This window comes from Lygodium microphyllum, chromosome 4 (genome assembly GCF_053477565.2).
Source record: "Lygodium microphyllum isolate KBCC chromosome 4, Lygodium_microphyllum_v1.1.10, whole genome shotgun sequence".
Taxonomy (NCBI): domain Eukaryota; kingdom Viridiplantae; phylum Streptophyta; class Polypodiopsida; order Schizaeales; family Lygodiaceae; genus Lygodium; species Lygodium microphyllum.
In genome coordinates, this window is record NC_141138.1 from 142645430 (window position 1) to 142662853 (window position 17424).

A 17424-nucleotide genomic window follows, 5' to 3' on the forward strand; every position below is an offset into this window, starting at 1 on the left:
GCAGTCTAGCCAGGAGATGTGGTACAAGGAAGTTATTGTACGAGAGGAAGGTGGAGTTTTAGACAAAATCTGATAGGTTTACTTACTGAATCTCAGCTATGACTGTTTAAAATTTTCCTGTAGGGATTATTATCACTTAGAGGAGATAAGACCTTGTTATAAATTAGGGGTTTTCGAGGGAATTTTAGACTTGGCAAGGTCTGGACAAGTTGATAGGATATCTTAGTATTAATTTAAGGGATGAGGGATTTCACCAATTATGCTACCTTCTACCTCCCAAGGATTAAATTACTTATGAAGAACAAACAGCATCATGATTGTGATTATTGTCTATTTATTGAGACTGCAAAAAGTCAATATAGCAAGAAGGTTGCTAGGACTCGACACTGTTTGGGTTTGGATCCACAGTGGTTTTCAACATATGCAATAGGACTGGGAACAATGGAGTTCAATATCACAATCGGAGTATTTGTTGGCTTTGACACTCTACTATCCAACATAACACTAACTCCATCAAATATTATTGCTACAACTGAAGACAGAACAGTAATTGCGAGGCTACATGGAGATCTTGTGTTCTATACACAATTTTCAGTTTTTCCAAGTGTATACCTGTCAAAACCAGTTAATTACGTGAGATGACTTTTGAATGGATCAGAATGGCTTTTGATTGATAAGCTAAAATATTCCTTCAATGGGCAATTGTGTGATCACATTGGAACATTATACTATGCATTTTGTGATCAATTAAATCGATGTGCATAAGCCTTCAACTGTTTAAGATTTCAAATTCAAGACTATATAGAGGAGGATTATGAAAGAGTGTTAAAGGGACTAAAACCTCGTTATGCAGTGACACAATATGGTGTAGATTTTGGTTTCAAGGATGAAGGTGCTTTTACACATTTACCTCTACCTTTTTAAGATGTCACAAAATTCTTTATCACATTGGAACTCAATGCAGATGATGTCAAATTTATTATAAATAGGAGTCCAGGGAAAATCATATCAATGGTCTCGTCAAAATTTGAAGCACTCTCACGAGATGGAATTGCAAAGGTGGTGGTGTCTAACGTTGGGGAGCTTGTAGCTGCTTTTTATCTAGGTATGAATTGTTCAATTGGAATAAGGGCTTCCCCAGAGTTGATACTTAGCTTACAACCTAACAAACCAAAAACTTATGAGTTTGCTTTAACCACCACAAGTGATAAAGCTAGTTCAATAGAATGTGTAGCTAGGTTAAAGGACTCAGGGGGTGAATTTTTGGACAAGGTATCAACAATGGTCATGGTTACAACAACAACATACATCAATGTATCAAAGTTTGCAAATAAGGACATAGATCCAATAGAGAGTACAAGTTTTATATCAAGTATATTGTCATCAATAACAAGCTTTCTTACAAGTGCTTTCAATGGTATTGCAAGCTTGGGGGAGTGTCATTATTTCTTTGGAAATGTCATAAGAGGAGGGAAAAGAAAAAAAAAGGATATTAAGTGTGAGAGAGCAGTTGGAGAAAAAAACCGTCGTGAGAAACGGAGTGCACCTATCAAAGAGAGAGAGAGAGAGATTCGCCTCCTCCCTCCCTCCTCCCGCCCCCCTCTCGTCATCTCATCTCACCTTGAGAGAGGTGCGCCGTGCACGCATCAGAATTTCACAAATATATCTATCTCGCAGCACCTTCCTTCTCCTGCCTTTCTCGAATCCATTGTGCTTATCATTCATTCGTCTTTCATAATAACTAATCATCGGTTGGCCCCGTTGGCGTGTATCTCTGTATCCTACTCCTCCTCTCCAGACCCCCTTTCCAGAAAGCCTACCAATGGCTCTGGACAAGTGCTCACCCTTCAAAGTCTTGACATCTTTGATCTCAAATGACTCAATGTACAAATCATCAAGCCGCAACAAAGCAATCGCATCTGCCACATCAAAGCTAAGCATGAAAGCATGCACAAAATCTGCACATTTCTAAAAAGCACCAGCATCTGGTGTGTCCTTTCTGGTCTTCAGTTCCACTCTGCGGGCCTTCAAGTTCATGCGGATGTCGATCTTCATCTGCTCATATACGGGTGTGTAGATTTCCATCCAGTGCTGCTTCAAAGGGATGTAGCGATGGGCAGGGGGACGACGACCTTGTGGAACTACAGGCACCCTCCGCTCACCTCGTGGGCTGTCAAAGGCTGGAATCTGGGCTTCCCCATGTCCACATCTTCTCCGCCTCTGTCTTCCACTCTTGCGATGGCCATGGGCGTGTCTAATTGAATGGCCATAGGCTCTACGAGTTCTCCGTGTGGCTTGCAAAGCAAGGGTGTGCTATGGTATAAAATTGATTTATGGAGCCATATTTGCACGGGGGATTAGGGTGCTCAAGTCATTCTTCTTATGTTGTGGGGGTTGTTCTTTTTGCAGATCAAAGGCGGATGGGAGATCCTTCTTGTGTTCTATGTAACATGGAGTTTGAAGAATAAGTGTGGGAGTCATAGGCAGAAGAGCATATAGAGACTAAAGAGAGAGAAAAAGAAATAGTCGTGAGGAAGAGGGTGCCATCTTTTTGAACGAATTGGAGAGAGGGAGAGATAGGAGGGCTTCGAGAGCACAATCAAAACAAAAAGATTGCAAAAGAATATAATTGGAGAGCAAAAACGGAGAATTGAAATCAATACTTTGTTGTTGAAGATCATCACCATGTCCTTCTCTTGATGCTAAACTGGAGCTTCAATATACCTATCTAATCTAAAGTGATAAGATCTCTCAGGAGACGAGAAATGATGAGCTTGTGGTGCACAATGACTGGATAGTGGCCAAACGGAAAGAGGACGTGGCTTCCAAAGACAACATGACAACCCGCGGATTTTACAAGTATGCGCCTAAACCGTTTAGCAAAAATAGAGGTTATAGCATGAGTAAATCTTCAGTTCATTATTTTTAGAAAATGTTTTAAAATGTTTTTTCCTACGTTGAATGGTTATTGTATTTATGTGGACCTGTTTCTATTTTCTAAAAATAGAAAATAGCGAAAAATACTTGAAAAAGTCTTAAAAATGTTACAAATAATTTTTTATGAAATTGTTGATTGAAAAATTATAAGTTATGATATTTTTTCCATAAAGACAATAATTTTGGAGATTTATTGAATTTGTTTCATAATGTTTAAAGACTATTTAGTATATTTAAAAATTTAAAATATCTATTTTTAAGAGAAAAGTAATAGTTTCTATATAAAAAATGGATTTTCTATCAATAAAAAATTATGCTATTCATGGAGAACTGAAAAGGAAATTTCTGATGTGTTAATGGATTTTTTTGTAAATTTAAGGAAAAGGGAAACAATTTAATTATATTGTCTTTAAAAGATGTTTACATTGAAAAACATGATGTTTTTATTTTGCGAAAATTAAAAGATATGTGGTGTGCTATTTAATAACATAGGGGGGGTAAAAATAAGAAATGTAATAGTCTTTTATAATAATCACTTATGTCAAGGAAAAACTATAGTCCTAAATTAACAAAACAATTATTTGATGGCATGAGGGAAAGCTTCAGTATCTAAGTGGAAATTCTATATTTTATTTTTCTATAAATATTATTTGAGCGATCAAAAGAGTTAAGAGTGGAGGGCAATTAGGATAATTGATAACTGAGGGGATACATTGGAGTTTTAAAATGAGCTGTGTATGTGGATGTCTAAAAGTGTGGAAAGAACTTGTTTTTGTCATGATTGATGTTTAGTTAGAGAAGAAAGAAAAGACGTTACTATTGGAAAATAAAAACCAATTAATTGTCTAAACATTAATAGCAAAGGACGAATTGTGCAAAACAAAGAAGGGAAACGTTTTAAAAGGGGAATCAAAGTTTATGAGTTTATCGCACGTTAGTTGATTTTTTTTGAAGGTTTGCTGATTAAAAAAATACAAGGAAACATTTAAGAAGGAACTGAAACGGAGATATACTTATAGACTCTATTGAAATTATGTTGTGAAACAATATTTCTAAAGTCGAATATAAAATTTCTTGGGAAAATAGAATAATTAAGTAACTTGTTTAAGAGAGTACTAGTTGGACTACTTATAGTGAAGGGTTATCATAAATATTTGGAAGGTTAGGCAAAGTTATTGCAGTTAGTAGTAAAAATCACCTATCTAGTGCAACAACTCTTAGGAGTTTTCTTGACAACTCGGTTAAAAGTGGCTTGGTCATTGGTTGGTCATGTGGATGAAGCAAAGTTGTCCATGTTGAGAAGAAGTACACGTGAAAGTGTATGAGACATCCTTTGCATTGTGACTGCACGACGTAGCATAATTGAACACAGGGACACCGCACTTGCGGTAGCTGGTAGTTACTTGTATTACTTGATGAGTATGGTGTACTTTCCATGGTTGTTCGTGCGTGACTTACCACGATGGATTGCAATGGTATTAAGGCAGACTGCAAAAAAGGAATCGTGCAAATGGGTCAGGGTGACAGGTCTAACCATAGGCGAGACAAGCTCCCTAGGTATGTCATGCCCTTGATGTGCCCTGAACAAATGTGGGTGATGCTAAAGGGCTAGGGAGCTAGGTAAGGAGCCAGCCGACCAAGGTCACTAGACGTACCTAATTTGAGGACCCCTAAGGTGCTGTGCCGTGATTGTGGGTGCTTCTTATCTTTTCATCTCTTTTCTTTTCGTTTTTCTTTTCCTTTCCTTTTTCTTTTCTTTTTTTTTTCTTTCCTTTTTCTTTTCTTTTTCTTGTTCTCTCTCTTTTTTTCTTTTTTTTTTTGGGAACTTGCCTAAGTACAACCATTGCAATATGTTGAGGCTATCAGCCTTTCAATGGGTTGGGAAATGTCGAGCTTCGAAGACTCAGGAAATGGATATTACAGCGATGATTAGGCCCTAGCCTCGTTGTTAGAGAAATAGTTGTTGAGATGGGGAGATACACTTGAGGTTTTGCAAACCTCTTTGTGACACGCAATGTCGGTACAATTAAGGTAATAATTGCAGTGAGCCAAATGTAAAGCTTGACCCAGAAAGAGAGCATAGCCAATGACTATGCTTTGGGCCATGCAATGTGGGCGGTTGGCAAGGGTTATTTTCTCTTTCGACAGCGTGGCTTTGTCATGGCTCTTTGTGGGGTTGGCAGTCTTGCAGTGTCTTGGGTATTGAACACTTTCGCACAAAGACCTGCATCAGCTTGCATCCACTTGTCACTTCATGAGAGTACATGCACAGCGTATGCCACAACTATAGTAAACCAGTGCAATGCAAGGAGACATCACTTATCTGAATTCCATGGTGTTGACTTAGATACTTATCACATGTGCTTGATTTTCTTTTTCTTTTGCTAAAGACGTGAAATATATTAAACGCATATATGAAAAGTTTGTACAATTGGGAAACCTGTTAGCACTGATGTCGGTCAGGACTCGAGTGGTGTAGTCCCTGGCCACAACTGTTTCCAGAATGCTTTTGAGCAATGCATCAAATTCCTACTTGTCTCAAGCTGCCCTCTCCTCTTTCGAGCACTTGGTGCCCCAACATCTGGTGGGGGCCTACACAGTGGGTGTTGCCACACCCTGTGTGCTCCCTTGAGCCCTCATCCTCTTGGCTTGGGGGGTTTTCCGCATGCATCTTAGGCGGTGTTTTTTGGGGCTCTTTTCGGTGAACCTCATTAGAGTGAGCACGTAGCGTTCTGGTGGGGGTGCTAGTGCCTTATGCTCCCTCCGACGGCGGAGAGCTTCCTTGTAGGCCAGCTGCACTATGTGTCCATGACTACTACCATAGGGAAACCTACCAAATGTGAACTAGGGGTTAGGCCTTGAGGCGCGATAAAACTATTTGCATGGGAGGGATTACACTGTGAGTTATTAAACTCATATGATGAGGACGGGAGAGGTGAGGCATGCGGTGTTTGTTGTAGAGGGACGGCCCCCGTGATGATGTTTGTTTTGCCTCCATCCATTAGCAGATCTTGGCTTATACTAAGTTGCATGGACTGGTTGTCATGGAGTGGGGCAGGGCTCATCCTCGGAAGGATAGACCGAAAAGGGGAAAGGTGTATAGAAAGGGACAGTGCCCCATCTACACCATCAGAGATGTTGGTCAGGGCTTCCTATGGCAGTAATGAGGGTTGCATGCCCTCCACCTGGAGGCGGAATGTCACACGACTTCTAAATGTGTGGTGAGAGGAGGACCTGAGAAGCTCAGCCTGTCAAAACCAACTCTTCTCCCTGTGCTTGACTATCATTGCTTGTGTTGTTGATATTATCTATATAGGGTCACAAAATTCATTGTTTATTTATGTACATATTTACGAATCCATGTCACTTCACGAGGATAAAAGTCAATTGTAGAACTCTGGATTGTACTAGAGTGTGGCACATGCATCTAATACTCGTGGCAGCTTACTCAATAATGATAGATATTTTGCAACATCGAGTAGCATGAAACCTTGTTCAATTCTACTGGCAACATGTAACTCCTCCTCAAAGAGAACCTTATCAAACAGAGAGTTCTCTTGGCTAGTTTCAGCAAAGTCCATACCACGAATGGCAGTCAGCACTTAAAAGAAATTCGGTACCACATAGGTTGGGTCTCTATGAGACCGCCATTTGGCCAATCGCTCCTCTAAGACTGTCATAATCCGGGCTCCTAGTTCAGCCATTGCAACGCGGTTTTCAAACCAACGTTTTTCAAATTGACTTCGACCCTCTGATTATCTCTTTAGTTGCTCTATCTCTAAGAGATTTGGTTGGCAGAGCACATCATTGAATGTTACAGTTAAGTGTAGTTCGTCGGCTTCCTCGTCAAAGGTGAGTCACATGTGTTCATGCAGGAGCCTATCATAGTGCTCGTCAAGATGTTCTTGCTCTTCCCAGGATAGGGGAAATGGCAAGTATTCTTCAAGCTGCTCCTTAGGGAATGCACCCATGTCCACAAGGACGTAGACACATGCGAATACTTTGAGTTTAGCATCCAACTCAATTAAGCATTCAACGACACTTCTATGTTCAACGAGGGCTTGCTCGGTTGCTATCTCATGCAAGGTTCTAGAAGTTTCCCTAGGCTTTAGCATAGTTGGGGACTAGATGAGTAAGATTGGTCAATGCAAGGATTGCTTATGCTCTCGGGATTTGTGCATTTTTCCTAAGTTTTTGCTACTATTGTATCATGTTTCTCCTCGGATGTGACTGGTATAGATTTGTCACCCTGTTGTGATAGTGTTGTATCCACTCTTGATTGGTCAATGTGAGTTCTGTTGCCGGTGGATTGAATATTGCAAGCAACCGTTGATGGTAATGGTTGCTTTGATTTTTCAGGACACATGAGTGTGTTTAAGGTTTCACCACTATCACGAGAGACATCAATGGGTTCCTCAGTGGATGGACTCGATGCTTTATTCCTCAGCTCTCCAGCGCTCTTGGTCTCAATATTCTTGGGGTCCACAACCACTTGTAACTGCTATTGTTTTTGTTGTTTACTCCTCTTTTTCTCGGTCAGTGAAGGTGCATAACTTAACGACTCAGGACCCTGAACTAGGTCAGCCGTTGATGTGCTTGGTTGGGCCTCAGCTTTCCCCTTCTCGTGTGTCCTCACTGGACATAGCTGCGACCTGCTAGATAGCCTTTCTAGATTGATTGGTCAGATGCGCCATCTCCTTGGCCACATCTTTGAGAGGTTTCTCCTCAAGCCTAGGCTTTAGGTACTTGGAAGTGCTAGAGTTGTCAAGGATGCTGGTTACGGCACCTCCTCCACAGGTGAACTGCTAAGGACACATTCCGCAAGGGTCATTGTCACGGCCAAGGGCTGTGACTGTTGTGATCCCTGATTGGAAGTAGTAGTGACTAGTCCAGTGGGCTAGTTACTCTTGGTGGATTGCGGTGTCAAGTCCCTAGGGTGATCAGAAGTGGTTGTGTCTTTTGTTGCTCTTTGAGCATTCACTTGTGTAGATCGAGCATGAGTTGATCTAGTCACATTAGGTTGCACAGGCATATCCTTGGGTTGAGAGCTACGGATGGTGTCATGTCCCACCTCTTGGACATTTGGAAGCTTAGATGGAGATAGAGATTGGGATTGAGCAGCTGCACTTGATGATTGCTATTGTGCTTCCTGTGTCCGTTTAGGAAAAGAGGGTGTAGGAGACTTGGGACTCCTAAGTGGCTTCAACACTGGCTGGAAGATTTGCTCGTGGTTGTTAGATGATTTTACCATTTGCTTTGTTGAGCATTTAACCTTGCCATGAGCAATGTTGTGCCTATGATGCCTGTTATCCTCTTGGGGAATCAAAGGCTTCTTGGGCACTAGTGGTTTTTGAGTATCCTCAACGATATATCTGATATCTGCTTGTCAAGCATGCTAGGCTGAGGATCTACCCTCCGATTAGACCCGTTTGGTTTCTTGATTTCGACCGTGAGGTGCTCGGTTACTCCAATGTTTTTGACTCAAGACTTGGTTTTTCATTTAGATCTCCTCCTCCTACGCTTCTTTGCTCTTGCTACGATCTGGCCTTTAGTCGACAAAGGAGGTTTAGTAGGGGTTTTGGCACCCAAATCCATCGGTTACCTACGTAATACCCTTGAACACGTAGCAACGCTTTGAATATCCATCCCAACGTTATGCTAACCCTCCATCGATGCCTTCGTCTATAAGGCTTGGGTGGGGTCTTCTACGATATTTGTAAGTCCAAGGCCCGTCCTTGGAATTGTCTCCTGACCTTCTTGTTTCAAGCATGGCCTCACTCACTGGTTCTCGTTGTTCGACTTGTGCTTGTATAAACTCTTCCAACAAGTCCTTGCTCTCGTTAGTAGGCTTGACTGTTATGTCAGCACCTTCCTTGCCTTTCCCTCGAGGTTTGATGAGGTCACCCTTGCTAAAGGTTGTGACTATCCTCACACCCGATAGTGTCAAGTGTATCCTTTGTCCTACATAGTTGGCCTCACACTTGGTCGCCCTTTTGAAGGGTCTTCCTAGGAGGGTTTCCTTCCCGTAATTAGCACTATTTGGAGGAACATGAAATAGGATAGGCAAGCTATCAGTTTCAATTGTCGCAAAGATTTTGCACTTCCCTATAAGTGCTTGTGGGTGTCCCCCGTAAGGACTAAGAGTTTCATTAGTTGGCGTGAGCTCTAGTTGGTCTAATAGGGTCCATGCCTCATAGGTCAAGATATTAAAATTTGCCCCTTCATCAATCAGAGCATCGATAGTGTGCTCTCTTTTCACAGTGAGTTTGACCCTAAGATAAGCAAGTGGTAGTATGTCTTCGTCTTCCAAGTCTTGGCTTGTAAATTTAAGCCTTCTGACAAATGCCCTTGAGTCCCCAACTGCACAACCAGATGTGGATTCTCCACTGATAACTTAGATCATTGTGTAGTGCTATTCAAGGAGAATCTATCGTCAGGACCGTCATATCTAGTCATCCTCGCAGTTGTAGCTTGATGTTGTTGCTTTTCGCTTTGACTAGATGCAGTCTAAATGCAACACGTACGTGTTTTCACAGTGTGGCCTTTTTGCCCTTGTCGGCTAGATTGGCCCATTGAGGTTCTAGGGTCTTTGTTTGTCTTTGTTCACGTATGGGCTTTTGGTTGCTCTTTTGTAAGTGAGAATTCATGCTTGTGTAGCGCCATTACTACACTAGGGTTCAAGTTGGAGGACCTGTCATGGTACGTGTTTTCGCTCCAGCCTACTTAGGGGAGGTGCGGAGGGGGCAGAGCCCCATCTGCAGAGGTCCATGGGGGCAATCCCCCCCGGTCCGCAGGGCCATTACTGTAAATGCCATGCGCGATTTGAAGGACCATTCGTAGCCAAACTTTGAACTACTTGCTCTAAATTTCAGCCCAGTGATTGATCTATGATATGGTTTCGGCTCTATATGGTCTCTCAGTCAGTTTCAGGGTCTAGAGGTTAAAATTTGGACAAATCCAAATTCGGCCCAACAGGTCCGAATTGCAGGGGCCAAATGGGATTCGGCCCATCCGAGGGCCGAATGAGAAAGGGCCGAATGTAACCGGTCTGAATGTCAAATTCGGCCAGTCTGAGTGTGGTTGTCCGAGGGTCGAGTGGCCGAGTGGGCCAAGGGCCGAGTCAGGTGGACCAAGGGCTGAATGATGAATTCGGCCGGGCCGAATGTCAAGTTATCCAAGTGGGGTTGGGCCGAGTCGATAGGGCTGAGGGCCGAATTTCAAAGTTGGTCTGAATGGTCGATTCGAACGGGCCGAACGGTGGGTGTCCGAGTTAAGTGGGTCGAGGGCCGAATTTCGACGCATCTGAGTCGAGTGGTCCGAGCGGTAGTGGGCCGAGGGCTGAATTTTGACCCGTCCAAGTTAAGTGGCCCGAGCGGTAGTGGGACGAGGGCCAATTTTGTGACTCGGCCCAAAATCGTCGTCACTTGGGGGACTAGCCAAACATGGCGTGACTTTGGCCAGCGCAATGATAAATCGCTCGAATCACACGATTCAAGTCATGACCTATCATACACACCTCCAAATCAAAGCTATGGATGGAGGGGAAGAGTTGTATATATCTGGAATAGCCAATAAACTCCAAAATGCAAATCGGCAATCGAATCAAACCCTCATGCCCTATTATGATAGTAGAAACCTTGATGCTTGTTTTTCTTCTTTTTCTTTGTTTTTTCCTATCTTAATGCACCCAAATCACAAAGTAAATAACTACACTACTCCAACATGCTTTTCCAAATCCAAAAAACCAAAAACCTACTTGCTAAGGAGATTGAATACCTCTTCAAACTCCCTTGCTTCCTACCTATCTACTTCAAGCACCGGTTCGGGGAAAACCCTTACTTCGATGCTCAATTCGAAGTGCACAAGCGCTCAAGGCTTGAATCTATTGGCCCCGGCAATGGAACCAAAATGTGGGAGCTCACGCTCAACCACCAAGACCCACGAACCACTTATTGCTTCAAGTGTTCCAAGTCGAGCACTAATGGCTACCTCTCACATAACCGACGTGCTACCTATCCATGAGTGTAGTGAGCTTACCTCCATGCCGATCGAGTTACCTCCTCTCCCGCACACTCCGATAGCTCCACGATCCAAGTGCAAGCTTCAAACAAGCTCCACGCTCCAAGCTCCATTGCCGCGAGCAAGAGAAGAGAAGAGAAGAGAAGAGAAGAAGAGAGGAGAAGACGGAGAGCTTCTCCTCCCCAATCCCTCACCCTCACACTTTCACACTTCCTCTCTCAAGCACAAGCTCAAGCAAGAAAAAGAAGAAGAAGAAGAGGAGAGCCACTTTTGGCCACACACAAGAATGAGCTTCTCATTCACTTTTCAACTTTATATACAAAACCCTAAATCCCTTTTGGGTGGTCATCCCCTTATCCCCTTTTTCACATGGCCGGTCGTCGTGGCCTAGGCCCTTTTTCCCATTGTCCTTCTATCTTCCTAGATTCCTTTCCACCACCCATCTACATTTATAAATTGCATGGGTGAGAGCCCGACACTCCTTAAATTAAATCATGATGCGCTAGTGCTCTTTTACAAAAGTATTGACTTGCGCTTTTTCTTGTGCGCCTTTTTCCTTTATTTAGGACTTTTCTGCACTTCTTGTGTTTTCATATTTTTCTTGGCGCGCCTTCATCTTCTGTTTCACTTTTGCCTTGGCCATGTCTTTTGCTTTAGATTTTCTAGCTTTTCCACCTTGTTCGTTTGAGGGTTAACACTAATGGAACTTCTTACTCCTCTATACAACATTATAGTTGGAAACTGATGCTTCTATGACACTCTCTCCACTACACCTACATTGAGCCATATTTTTGCCCCATCCCCCAATGTTATAGTCAATGCAACCAACTTCTAAGCACATCTAGTTGAACTTCTTACTCCTCTATACAACATTGATGGCCACAACATCTTTACCTCTATTGACCAATTGGTTCCTACCATGGAACACTTTGTCTCCACCTATGATAACTCCCCTAACAAAATATTGCTTCTCATAGTCCAATATCTCATCCCTCTTAATTAAGAATGTGCTCCTTGCCCCTCTCACCCCATTGAGTGCATCATATCCACCTCTACTTCAATGTCAACTTGGCCTAGACTCCTACACTATGCTTTGGTTCTACTTGTTACAAGCTAAACTCATTCCCTCAAAAGCATATCAACATGCTCAAAGATATGGTCATCACACTAACTTCACTAATTGCAACTATGCCACATTTTGACCCAGCATGAGCAACATGCATGCATCACATATAGTTACACAATTTTCTTCTATAGTTTCTTTTTTAACTTCAAAAAGGTACATGGCCTCTGTAACTTATAGTTCAAATAGTCTAAAATGCCAAAAAAACACATACACACACCCACCTACACTTTCATCTAACTTGGGTTTTCGATGTTCTAAATATTTCCTTCTGTACGTTGCTCATGAATCTACCATCCCAGTTTGATACAATAGCTAAGGGCAGCCCATGTGTTAACCCCAACACGAAGAAAGCAAAAGGAAAAAAAAAAGACGCAGGTCAAAGGCGGAAAAAAGGTAGCCCGACTGAAGAAAGAAGAGGAGAAAAGGCCAAAAGTGCAAGGGCAACCTTAAAAGTCCAAGGGAAATGCAAAAGGGGAAAGGCACATTTTAAAATACAAAGGGGCACCCTGAAATCTTGTAAAAGAGCGCCGGGCCCTCACCCGTGCAATTTGTAAATGTAGATGGGCGGTGGAAAGGAAGATAGGAAGATAGAAGGACAATGGGAAAAAGGGCCTAGGCTACGACCGGCCATGTAAAAAAGGGGAAAAGGGGATGACCGCCCAAAAGGGATTTAGGGTTTTATATATAAAGTTGAAAAGTGAATGAGAAGCTCATTCTTGTGTGTGGCCAAAAGTAGCTCTCCTCTTCTTCTTCTTCTTCTTCTTCTTGCTTACTTGAGCTTGTGCTTGAGAGAGGGAGTGTGAGAGTGTGAGGGAGTGAGTGTGTGAGGGTGAGGGACCGAGGAGGAGAAGCTCTCCATCTTCTCCTCTCTTCTTCTCTTCTTTCCTCTTCTCTTGTCTTGCTCGCGGCAATGGAGCTTGGAGCGTGGAGCTTGAGGATGGAGCTTGCTTGAAGCTTGCACTTGGATCATGGAGCTACCGGAGTGCACGGGAGAGGAGGTAACTTGAACGGCATGGAGGTAAGCTCACTACACCGTAGGTATGGATGGCGCGTCGGTTATGTGAGAGGTAGCCATTAGTGCTCGGCTTGGAACGCTTGAAACAATAAGCGGTCCATGGGTCTTGGCGGTTGAGTGAAAGCTCCCACACCATGCAACTGGAAGACATAAATGAAGAAAATGTGGGCTACTTCCTCGATAGTGTGTTGGTTTGGCTAGGATGGTGGGGTTGCTTTGGAAATTAGTCCACCACTACAAAGATAATGGTATAACCATGGGACTGAGGGAGTTCCATAATGAGGTCCATGTTGATGACATCCCATAGGAATTTTGGTTTGTGAATTTTTTATGTTTTGGACTTGCTCTTTGAGATTTTGGGGCAAAGAATAATCATTAAAAGGCAAGAAAGAGGAACGAGAGATCTATATTGTTACTTGTGTTGGGGGTAAAGGTGCCTCTGCCCTAGCTGCCCATGTATTATTACACTAACAGTACCCACCACTACACACTGCAGGTGGCGGGCGCCCGTCATCGCCACTTTATTATTTATTCTTTTAGTGACAGTTTGAATAAAGGAAGGCCCAGTCACACATTGTGACTGTTGGAGTTCCCATTTGTGTCTTTCTCTCTTCTTGCTCTTGCTCTCCACTGCCATAGCTCACTTCCAAGCAAGCTTCGATCCTTCTCACCTTTCAACTGGTATCAGAGCTTTGGATTAGAGCTTGGTCATGGAGTTTGGCCAGCATTACTTCAGCCTAGATTGAAGACCTAGAGCTTGGAGTTTCAATGCCAGCCATGGCTTCTTCCCCCCGAGGCAAGATTTCATCTCCCATCTCTCCCCGGCCCTCATAGGCTCTTTGTAGGTGTTCCTTGGCTTCATTGGGCACCTTGTATGCCCCTATTTGCTGCCTTATCCTCAGCATAACCAGTAGGCCCCACAATCAGCTCATGTTTTTTTTTGCGCTTGTTTTAAAATCTGGCTCAAAAATCCCATTTTTTCTTATATCTCGAGCATCCAGAACCCAATTTAGACAAGGTAAGAGTCTAACTTGGGGTTTTGGCACGCTTTGGACACAATGGCGATGTCAAATCTGTAAATTTTGACCACAATATTTTTTGCAACAGATCTGAGTTTATTTACAGCAAGAAAATGCCAGGCTCTTAGCTTATGTGATGCTCCTGAGGCTTGGTATTTGATACCCATATACTTTGGAGATGTTTGCCAAATGTTTTGAGATGCTTTGGGACTTGGTTTGAGCTTCAATAGCTCGATTTATGTAGGGATTTACTACTATACATTGTTTGGGTAGCAAGGTTTTATCAGGGACAACTTATGCATAATGCTCTTTGTTGACATTCGGGTGTCCTGTTGGATGTACTAATGCTTGGTCATCATGGTTTATGCTCGAATATGCTATTTGAGAGCTATTGAGCCTTGATTTGGATGTGGACAATTCGTTGTTGGTTGGGATTTATGCTACCTTGGTTGATAGGTTATTTTACCTCCAGTTTGGTTCTGCCTATTAGTTTCGGGCTATGCCTTTGGGATATGCAATGAAGTATTGACCTTCGAGGTATGACATCAAGCTTGTCTTTGGTTTCGGATCTTCATTTAAGCTTGAGCTCGGCTTTGGAATGCATTTGATGCTTCATCTTGGATATACATATGGCATGAATGTTGCCTATGTCTGACCGGTCTTGGCATGCTTGGCCTATGCCACTACTACATGCTACTTACATTGTTTGGAACCGATTACTACTAGTTCCTTGTCTTGGCTTGCATTTGGCTTCCAGGAACTTACTTGGGATATTTCTTTGCTTGCTAGAGTTGTATTTGGGATACAGTTGATGTCTATGGATGCTCTAATTGGAGGCTACATAGCCTATATGCTCATGATGTCTTATTGATGTCTGGTCTTGGATCTTTCATCACTGGTGCTCTCATATGCCCTTCTTGAGCTTCTTGGCTTGATCCATATGGCTATTGTGCTGATGGGAGCATCATTGGATGTTTAATAGACACTGAGCAGGTGGTTTATGCTATTGAGCTTTGAGTCTTCTGAGACTGGGATCTTCTTCACTTGGATGTTGCATGGTTGATATGCCATGGTCCGCATACATGTACTTGGGCTGATTTGGGCTTCGCACTCCCTGAGCATACACCTCTCTGTGTCAGGCCTTGCCAGTGGTGTATACACTTTGCCCTATTACACAGGCGGTATGTCGGCTTACTGACAAATTTGTTTGACATGCTTGGGTGTTTGGTCGATGTCCATATGGCTGTCATATGTTGATTTATGTCCGCTTGATGCTAGTTATACTTTGACAGTTAGTGGTTGACTTGGTGCATTTTATCTACAGTTTACTCTCATTGTACCTAGATGTAATTTATTACAGCAAGCAGTTATGTATGCGACTGATGTGGAATTTTCATGTTGAATCATCCTGATTTTATGTACTTTTGATGATACTTGGTAGGCAACATCATTAGCTATCAATTTGTGGTCATTTTGCCTTGGTTTTGGTGGTATTCTTAGCTGTTTACAGCAAAAAACAACAAGCAGTTTTGAATTGTCTGCACTATTTTGGACTGCATTATGGGTCCTTCTTCCAGTGACAATGCTATCTTCAACATCACTAAGCTTGATGGTACAAATTATGCCTATTGGAAGAGCCAAGTTTGGCAAGTATTGGTGCAGAAATTGCAGATAAAGCCACTAAGGATGCATGGTGAGCAACTTGAAACTATGACTGATAACGAATGGGATGAGCTTGATGAGTTATGCAAGTTCACCCTCATCTTGTCTCTCAATGAATAGGCACATTACAATGTGGTTGAGGAAGCACAAAGTACTTGGTAACTTAGGAATAAGATCAAAAACCTCTATGACAAGAAAAGTCCAGCAAGTCAGATGTATTGATTGAAGTAACTTATGGACCTGTGCATGAAGGAGAATATGATGATGTCTGGTCACTTGAGCTAGTTCCATGCTATTCTCAAGAACTTGACTTCGCAAGGTATTACCTTTAATGATGAGGTTACTCCATTTTTTTTTGCTTGGGACTTTGAGTGAGTCATGGGATGTATTCCACACTACCTTATGTGCTCATGCAACTCTTTTGAACTTGCTAGATGTAGATAGTGCTCTTTTGCAGTAAAGAGATCAACCGTAAGAACTTGGATGCCTCTCATGTGTCGTATGCTTTGACTATTAGAGGCAAAGATGGTAATGGAAAGAATGGCCATGGGTATGGATGTGGCAGAGACTCGCAGAAGTCTGGGTCTAACTCGCGTGGTAAGTCGCCCATCAAGTCTCGTGGGAGAAATGCTAATGTGACATATCATCATTGCAACAAAAAGGGTTATATACGCCTATACCCCCACAGTGTCATGAGTTGCGTAATGAGAAGTGCAAAGAGAAGGGGAAAGACAAAGTACAAGAAAATTCCTCTGATCACAGCATGGTACCTGTGAAATCGAGTGTGAAAATCGAGGAGATAAATGCCATGTAGATTGATGACTCCGATGGGGAGTACATACTTGTAGTTAGTTCTTGTGATGCTACGACACAGGTTCACTCTATGTATGCGTAGTGTTGGCTTTTGGATTCTGGTGCTTCATTTCATGTTACACCATGCCATGAGTGGTTCCATTCCTACCGCACTGTCTCTGGTTCAGTTCGCTTAGGTAATGACAACAGGTCACTTGCTATTGTTGCCATTGGGGATATACGACTGCAGTTCTCTACTGACAGTACTTTTTTGTTACAGGATGTACGTCATGTACATGCACTTACACGCAGTCTTATGTTTGCAAGGCAGCTTGATGATGCTGGATTTCATGTTTCATTTGGGGATTATGCCTGGAAGATCACCCGTGGCAAACTTGTGCTTGCTAGAGGTGCCAAAACTGGCAGCCTTTATCCTCTTATAGTTGATGGGTCCTCTGTTAACCATGTTTTGTCAATGGGTTCCATCCCACATGTATCTCTTTGGCAATGCCCGTTTGGGCCATATATCCTTGAAGGGAATGAAAATGCTTTCTGGTTTGCAGTACTTACCACCCCTTGACTATGCATATTTTGATTCATGTGAGCATTGTCTTTATGGCAGACAGACTAGGAATATGCATAAGAAGTCTGGTAGGACACGCATGAGTGAGCCCCTGGCATTGATACATTTAGATGTCTGTGGACCCATGCCATGTCAGTCTATGGGTGGTCCAAAGTATTTTGTGATGTTCATTGACAATTTTTTGGGTGGTCCAAAGTATTTTGTGATATTCATTATCGGTTTCTTGTAGTTGATGGGTCCTCTGTTAACCATGTTTTGTCAGTGGGTTCCA

General features: G+C 42.6%; 1 pseudogene; it reads left to right on the forward strand.

Moving 5' to 3' along the window:
- The first annotated feature begins 240 nt into the window (after window positions 1-240).
- On the forward strand, window positions 241-1878 carry LOC148037704 (protein HAPLESS 2-like; annotated as a pseudogene).
- Window positions 1879-17424: the final 15546 nt, after the last annotated feature.